This window comes from Rutidosis leptorrhynchoides, chromosome 3 (assembly GCF_046630445.1).
Source record: "Rutidosis leptorrhynchoides isolate AG116_Rl617_1_P2 chromosome 3, CSIRO_AGI_Rlap_v1, whole genome shotgun sequence".
Classification (NCBI taxonomy): domain Eukaryota; kingdom Viridiplantae; phylum Streptophyta; class Magnoliopsida; order Asterales; family Asteraceae; genus Rutidosis; species Rutidosis leptorrhynchoides.
This window is the reverse complement of record NC_092335.1, coordinates 405,653,077-405,662,479: the sequence shown is the minus strand read 5'-3', so window position 1 is coordinate 405,662,479 and position 9,403 is coordinate 405,653,077. Positions and strand designations below refer to the sequence as shown.

Below are 9,403 nucleotides of genomic sequence, written 5' to 3'. Positions count from 1 at the left end.
TGAATCTAAACAAAAAAAGTATAGGTTTCTAGTCGGAAAAATAAGTTACAAGTCGTTTTTGTAAAGGTAGTCATTTCAGTCGAAAGAACGACGTCTAGATGACCATTTTAGAAAACATACTTCCACTTTGAGTTTAACCATAATTTTTGGATATAGTTTCATGTTCATAATAAAAATCATTTTCTCAGAATAACAACTTTTAAATCAAAGTTTATCATAGTTTTTAATTAACTAACCCAAAACAGCCCGCGGTGTTACTACGACGGCGTAAATCCGGTTTTACGGTGTTTTTCGTGTTTCCAGGTTTTAAATCATTAAGTTAGCATATCATATAGATATAGAACATGTGTTTAGTTGATTTTAAAAGTCAAGTTAGAAGGATTAACTTTTGTTTGCGAACAAGTTTAGAATTAACTAAACTATGTTCTAGTGATTACAAGTTTAAACCTTCGAATAAGATAGCTTTATATGTATGAATCGAATGATGTTATGAACATCATTACTACCTTAAGTTCCTTGGATGAACCTACTGGAAAAGAGAAAAATGGATCTAGCTTCAATGGATCCTTGGATGGCTCAAAGTTCTTGAAGAAAAATCATGACACGAAAACAAGTTCAAGTAAGATCATCACTTGAAATAAGATTGTTATAGTTATAGAAATTGAACCAAAGTTTGAATATGATTATTACCTTGTATTAGAATGATAACCTACTGTAAGAAACAAAGATTTCTTGAGGTTGGATGATCACCTTACAAGATTGGAAGTGAGCTAGCAAACTTGAAAGTATTCTTGATTTTATGAAACTAGAACTTTTGGAATTTATGAAGAACACTTAGAACTTGAAGATAGAACTTGAGAGAGTTCAATTAGATGAAGAAAATTGAAGAATGAAAGTGTTTGTAGGTGTTTTTGGTCGTTGGTGTATGGATTAGATATAAAGGATATGTAATTTTGTTTTCATGTAAATAAGTCATGAATGATTACTCATATTTTTGTAATCTTATGAGATATTTCATGCTAGTTGCCAAATGATGGTTCCCACATGTGTTAGGTAACTCACATGGGCTGCTAAGAGCTGATCATTGGAGTGTATATACCAATAGTACATACATCTAAAAGCTGTGTATTGTACGAGTACGAATACGGGTGCATACGAGTAGAATTGTTGATGAAACTGAACGAGAATGTAATTGTAAGCATTTTTGTTAAGTAGAAGTATTTTGATAAGTGTATTGAAGTCTTTCAAAAGTGTATAAATACATATTAAAACACTACATGTATATACATTTTAACTGAGTCGTTAAGTCATCGTTAGTCGTTACATGTAAGTGTTGTTTTGAAACCTTTAGGTTAACGATCTTGTTAAATGTTGTTAACCTAATGTTTATAATATCAAAAGAGATTTTAAATTATTATATTATCATGATATTATGATGTATGAATATCTCTTAATATGATATATATACATTAAATGTCGTTACAACGATAAACGTTACATATATGTCTCGTTTCAAAATCATTAAGTTAGTAGTCTTGTTTTTACATATGTAGTTCATTGTTAATATAATTAATGATATGTTTACTTATCATAATATCATGTTAACTATACATATAACCATATATATGTCATCATATAGTTTTTTACAAGTTTTAACGTTCGTGAATCACCGGTCAACTTGGGTGGTCAATTGTCTATATGAAACCTATTTCAATTAATCAAGTCTTAACAAGTTTGATTGCTTAACATGTTGGAAACATTTAATCATGTAAATATCAATCTCAATTAATATATATAAACATGGAAAAGTTCGGGTCACTACAGATATAAATCCAACTCAACATCACCTTCGGTTTAATCACCACGATCCGCCATCACCACCAGCTACCAATCACCACCACTATCTCTCTCTTTTCTCTCTCTAATTTTTTTTCTGTTTTCTTTCGACTAACACTCCACATACCACCTCGCCCCCGTCACCTCACAACCACCTGCTACGCTTCTGTTTTATACTGTGCGAGACCACCACAGCTAACCAAGAACTGTTGATGCTACATGATGTTCACAACTCCGTCGTGAGCTATTTCTGTTCGAAAAACATAGCCAAAAACCATCAACCAAGAGAACCACCATAACCATCGAACCTTTCATATTTTTTCTTTCTGACGTGAAAACGAACCCGAACATCACTTTGATCTCCTCTCCGTGTAATCGACAAACCACCTTGAGACCAATTACTGTTTGTAATCGTGTTTCCTGTTTTGATCAAAGTGAAACCCACCATAAACCTATCATTGTTACCGCTGCCAACAATTTTTCTGTCTTGTTTATCCACCACAAACCGCCACCTAACTGCTATTTTTACAGCCAGGAACCACCACGAACAACCACCTGTTAACCTCCTAACACTGTTGCTCGATATACTGCAGCTAATGGCTGCTGCTATTTCTGTTTTTCTTGTTTAAAACCATCGTAAAACTACCACTTTTGAACACCCTATTAACTGTTTCAGATTTCTGTTCAAACACCTTCATCAAATCATCTTTGTTCGCTACTGTTACTGTTTATAATCCACGAAGTAGAAGATGAATTTAGGGAAGGCGATGAACAGGGAAAATGATGTTGGATGATGACGATGATGATGATGTGAGATGATATATGATGATCATGATGATTGATGATGTTATGTTGTGAATGATGATGAAACCGATAATCCTTCTGTTGTGAAATTCGATTGCTACTGCGTGTAATATGATTTACACAGGATATTTTTTTATTAGGGTTACAGCCCAAAAATTGATGGACTACTTTTGATCCATGTATCAAACTAAATGGACTTGGTTTAATTGATTGTTGGGCCAAGTAGTTCTTTCCCTTTTTCTATTGGGTCGTGGACTGGTGTTTCCATTTTAGTCGCAGGCCACTAAACGGGTTATACTTTAGTAACGATGATGATAATATATATGAAGAAGTGATACAGACGAAAATAGGTTCAATAAATTTGGTCAGTGATTTAATACATAAAGAAATAGAGGGAGGAGTGGTTTAGGGAGTGTTGAGGTTAAGCAAGAGGTCGCGAGTTCGAGTCTCGTCTGGGGCATTTCTTTTTAGAAAAAGCTTGGAGAGTGTATACACTTTTATTTTATTTCTAACATTATTATTATTAGTTATTATTATGTTTATTATTATTATTATTATTGTTATTATTGTGATTATTATTGTTATTGTTATTATTAGTATTATAATTATTATTATAAGTATCATAATTGTATTTATTATTATTATCATAAAAATAAGTATTATATCTATTATTATTATTATGAGTATTACTTATGATATTATTATTAATTTTAAAACTTTAATATTATTATCATTATGATGAAAAAGTTTATTATTATTATCATTATGAAAATAATACAAATTATTATTATTTTCGTAAATACCAATATTAGTATTTTTTTTGTAGATAATAAAATTGTTAATATTAACATAAGCATTATTATTTATATTATCATGAGTAATATTATTATGTAATTACTAAAATCATTATTATAACAATCATTAATCGTAAAATTTATATTATTATCATTAATATCATTATTATTATTAAAATGATTATCATTATTAGTATTGTTATTATCATTATTATTATTTTTATTAAAATTATTATTTTACTATCATTAAAACAATCATTCTTATTACTACCAGTATCATCTATATCATTATTATTAAAATAATTATGATTACTAAAATAAAAGTTTTAATGACGTTATTAACGTTATAAATATAAAAAAATAAAGATTTTATATATTCAAATATAATTAGTGCACATAATTTAACCATTCTAACATTTATATATATAAAATGAAAATATATAAATAAATAATGAGACTTATAAATTATTAAATATATAAATTACATCACTAATAATAATAACATATTTGTTCGATTACAAGTATATGTTTTAATATATATATGAATGATATAGGTTCGTGAATCCGAGGACAACCCTACACTTTTTCAATGTCGTCATACGTATTTTTACTACAAAATATAGTATTGTGAGTTTCATTTGCTCCCTTTTTAAATGCTTTTGCAATATATATTTTTGGGACTGAGAATACATGCGCTGCTTTTATAAATGTTTTACGAAATAGACACAAGTAATTGAAACTATATTCTATGGTTGAATTATTATACCGGATATCACCCTTTTTAGCTTGGTAGCCTAAGAATTAAGGAACAGACCCCCTAATTGACGCGAATCCTAAAGATAGATCTCTTGGGCCTAACAAACCCCATCCAGTTTATGGATGCTTTAGTACTTCGATTTTATATACAGATGAGTGTACCTGTATATTTGGGGATATTCTAGATGCATTTGTTAATGTCGGTTACCAGGTGTTCAATCCATATGAATGAATTTTAATTCGCAGGTTATGCGTACTATTTTATTACACGGGTTATGTGTAATATAAAAATGAAATCTTGTGGTCTATTATATTATTGAAAATGATTGTTTATGATAAACAAATGAACTCACTAAACTTTTGGTTGACACTTGAAAGCATGTTTATTCTCAGGTATGAAAAAATCTTTCGTTGTGCATTTGCTCATATTAGAGATATTACTTGGAGTCATTCATGACATATTTCAAAAGACGTTGCATTCGAGTCATTGAGTTTATCAAGATTATTATTAAGTCAATTATAGTTGGATATATTATGAAATGGTATGCATGCAATCATCTTTCAATGAAATGAAAGTTTGTCTTTTAAAAACGAATGCAATGTTTGTAAAATGAATCATATAGAGGTCAAGTACCTCGCGATGTAACCAAATGTAATGTATTCGTCCAGATGGATTAGGACAGGTCGTTATAATAATTCCTATTCATGCAATGCTCTTTTAGAGATTCCGTTCATCCTAACAAGATTTCCACCTTATTTAAGCCTTATTTTTATTTACAAACGTTTCAGGTTTTCAAAAGTACTTTTTCGAAAAAGGCTTTCTTTCGTTAAAAATTTGAAATTTGGCTTAAAAACTTGGAATCTTTGTAATGGGTTATTTAAATATAGCATAAAAAGGATTATACCATCATCCTACACTTAAACGAACATTGTCCTCAATGTTCCTAGTGTATCCCATACTTAGGAGTTTTAGTTGAAGATTTGGGATTATTCATTTAGTGTTCATTTAGGGTTGGAATCCCACACTTAGTGAAAAGCTTAAGATGTGGCATAAAAATTGAGCTAGTAGCGGAAAGAAAGGGTACCCCCAGCAGACGTGGTTGTTTGTGAAGAGCTTGCGGGCTTGGAAGTTTCGTCCTTTATTCATCGGCTCACTTGTCATCCTTTATTCTTCTATTCTACTTTATTACACGGGTTGCCTCCCGAGAAGCAGTTTTGTTTAAGGTCGTTAGCTCGACCTTAGTGATGCTTAGAAAGTAGTCATTCCCCTCTGATAGTTGTGATCTTGGTCTTCGCGAGGGAATGTGAGTCTTGTTGGATAAATCCTGAGAAAGTGTCGGACCAAAAGTGGTAACAGGTCTGGTACTTCTCTTGAAGATCTTCTGAACGAAAGATAGTGTGCGGTTTCGGATCGTGACAAATCTTGAAGTCCGATAAGAATAGGATCCACTGCTCTGTTGATTGATCCATGAACGTCGATCATTGAGGCAGTGCTGGTGGTGATTATCTCTCTGATAGGATGCTCATTTCGGAGATCTTCAAATAATGTCAGAAATTGTATCTTTAGTATTTCAAAGTCTTCTGATCGGTGGTCTCCATAGTAGGAGTCTGTAGCTTTGCACAGAGTAGTCAAAAGGCGAAGCTGAAAAGATGAGAAGATCAGCCCTGACCCAAGCATTAATGTTACCGTCTTCGAGTATATCTCTCTACATCCGGCTTTGAATGTGAAAAGAGGATCCGTGGATTCTTGGAAGATACGTGTTATTTGCTTAGTAACGTAGGTGGCAATGTTGACTCGGTCTGGTTCAAGATGAGAAAATGGATTGTTGCGTCTTTCTTCCTCTGTGACTACGTCTTGTAACTCTTTGATAATTAGATCGGCGTGGTGATCAATTGTTACGTAAATTACTAACCTCTCTGGTGTGCTTTCGAAATTATCTCGTTCTAAGAGAGCGAAAAAGCTGTGAATATCCTCGATCATTTGCAAATCGGAGTGATAAGTTGGGCATCTGGTGGAATGATCCATATGCTTCCGGATGAGAGTCAGTAATGCTCGTTGGTTTGCTGAGAACGGAAGTGCAGATTCGGCTAAGGCATTGTAGACCTTAGAGTAAATGATCTTCTGATCTCGACAAAATCTTGTTTCTAGAATAGTGCGAACTACTGAATTGTGCTCTCGTCGCCTTTTTTCGCGGTAGATATGATCGTGAAGGGTATTGAAAAAGTCTTGAATGCATTCTTCTAGGATTTCAGCGTTGTTGTCTTCTCTCTAGAGATAACGATCTTACTCGTTCTTGATAGCCGTGATTCTTTCGGTTAAGCATAGCGTGTAATCGATTGTTGATTTATGGATGGCTTTGAGTATCTCTTCAAATTCATTAGTGTCATTGATGAAGGTTATCATGTCGGCGTGAGTGGATATGATCGGAATTCGATCTGAAGAAGAGTCTGGCTCCTCCTGATCTGATTCAGAAGGAGAATATGAGTTATTCGAGGTGTCCTCGGGTTGCTCTTCCTTGTCATCATCGGTAGAATAATCGTCTGAAGAGTCGTCCGATGAACGGGTCTCTGCAGTATCTTGGTTCTTCACTCTGATACTCTCAGGGTCAATTTCTATGTCTTTAATGTTAACCTTATCAGGCTTCTTCTTGAAGCGAATGATTAAACTGAGATCTTTAGTCTCAAGCCTCATTAATTCTTCATGACGCTCCGGGCTTGGAGATGGTATTATCGCAGTTTCTTTTACGTCTTCCATTTCCTCTTCCTTCTCAGGTTCTTCCTCTTCCTCTATTCCTTTGCTGGGATCCTCTTCTTCCATTTCTGGGTCGTCAACAGACTGTGATTCGACACCCATCTCGACATCTTCAGCTGGTGGTGGGGACTCATCATCGGAAGTGATCCGTCTGGTGGAAATAGCAAACATCTCTGCCTGTCCAGAAAGATCGGTAGGTCGGTCAATTTTGAAGGTAACGCTCTCCCCATGTAATCGTAAGATTAGGGTTTGATTGTTCACATCAATAACTATCCCAGCCGTGTTCATGAAAGGTCTTCCTAACACTATTGGTGTGTGTAGGTCTTCCTGAATGTTCATCACTACGAAATCCGTAGGATACAAGAATTTGTTGACTTTCACCAAGACATTCTCAACTATGCCCTTAGGATATCAAATTATATGATCGGCAAGTTGGATTGTCATTTTGGTTGATGACAAGTCTCCTAACTCTAATCTCTTGTAGAGAGAGTAGGGGATCAGGTTGATACTTGCTCCTAAATCTGCCAGTGCATGAATGGTTCCAGATTGGTAGATTGAACACAGGAAAATGAAACGACCCGTATCTCCTAGCGTGTGTGGTAGAGAGTTTCTGAGTACTGCCGAGCATTCTTCACTCAGTGGAATTTTGTTAGAATCTGGTATCTTTTCCTTTGTAGAGAGAAGCCTTCGGATATATCTCTTTTGATTAGGCACTCTGGATACAGTGTCCAAGAATTTTCAATCAAGTTTGAAGGAATCAAGTTTGGATGGTTCTTCCTGTAACCTTTCAGGATAGGGTACACGAACCGGAGTTGCTGTGGGCAACTGTTGAGTATATGTTGATTTGTTCTTAATTCTAGCTGACCTTCTCCGTGGTTCTTCTCCTGGGATTACTGAGTCCATTTGCTTAGCTTCCTCTATGTGGAGATTTTGGATAGTATTACTAGGTAACCTTCCCTGAGGTCGGGTTTCAAGGTGTTGTGATAACTGTCCGAGCTGCGTTTCTAGGCTTTTGAGAAGAGCCAGTTAATTTATCATTAGGATTTATGTCTGGTCTTGTCTAGATGCAGTTCTCTGATTAAGCTGTTGTTGTCCTTGAATGAACTGTGTCAACTGATCATCAGCCCGAGAGCGGGGTTGGTTATTTTCATAATTTAGGTGGTTGGGGAATTTTCCTCAGCTGGTGGACCAGTGAGTGGAAGTGGTTGATCGTAGGTCAATTGAGATTGTTGGGGTGGATAAGGTGGGTAACGATAGTGAAAAGGTTGGTTGTTTCTTTGGAATTGGTTAACCCTTGTTTGTTGATTGAAGCTGGGATTTGATTGGTTAGCTGGGTATTGAACGTAACAGACTGAATCGTCAGGGTTCTCGTACTCAACTTGATATTCTTCAGCGGGTTGCGGGTTGGTACAGTTAACACAGGCCTGGACTTGGTTAACTTGCTGCGGCTGTGTCTTCAATTCTCCAAGTTGTTTGGCAAGAGACTCCATCTTGTCTGTGAGAGATTTGATGGCCTCCGTTTGATTGTTAAGTGCGGAGAGTGGTGCAGATGATGAAGTTGTTTCACCACTGTTCTAGTCATGATGATGCATTGTCATGTTCTCGAGCAATTCCCATGCTTCGTCTGCGGTTTGGTTCATTAGATTTCCTTGAGCGGCGGCATCGATCGTCGTCCTATGATTTACCGTAAGACCATTGTAGAAGGTGCAGATTTGGGCTGACCGTTCTAGCTGGTGATTAGGGCATTTCTTCAGTAGGATTTTGAATCGCTCCCATGCAGTGTAAAGTGATTCATCATAACTTTGTTTGAAGTTAATGATGTAATTCTTAAGCTTTGTTTGTTTAGAAGGAGGGAAATATTTGGTTAGGAATTTAGTAGCCATCTCCGTCCAAGACGTGATGGAATCTTTTTCCAGTCCTTCGAACCATGTATGTGCATGATGAGTGAGAGAATAGGGGAACAAGTATAGCCGGACTATATCTTGCCCTATCCCTGGCTGCATTTAGGAGTTCGAAAGAGATATGAATTTATCAAGGTGAGAATTAAGATTGTCATTCGGCAATCCATGGAATTGATAGCCATTTTAGATGAGTTGAATGATGTGATGTTTTAACTCAAACGGGTGTCCTTGAATCTCTGGGAATCTGATCGGTCCTCCTTGACCTTCAATCGGGGGTTTAGTGTTTTCTGCTAAAGTAACGCGTGATGTGCAGCGGGGTGTATATAAAATAGTTATTAATTTTAGCAGGAAAAACTATTAAATACGATACAATTTTACACAAGATATTTATTTATTTAGAGAATGGATATACTTAAACCTTGCTACAACACTTATAGGCAGTGTACCTAATCGTACAGTAGTGTAGTTTTTAGTAAGTCCGGTTCGTTCCACAGGGAATCTTTTTTAAACAAAGCTCAACGCTATATTAGTTTACTTTTATAAAAATACAAATATATATA

The 9,403-nt window shown here is 35.1% G+C and overlaps 1 non-coding gene across 1 annotated transcript; it reads left to right on the top strand.

The window, feature by feature from the left end:
- Window positions 1–8,670: 8,670 nt before the first annotated feature.
- LOC139903171 (small nucleolar RNA R71) lies at window positions 8,671–8,776 on the top strand. Its single transcript, XR_011778013.1, has one exon. It is a non-coding gene; the product is annotated as a small nucleolar RNA R71 (small nucleolar RNA).
- The last annotated feature ends 627 nt before the right edge of the window (window positions 8,777–9,403 follow it).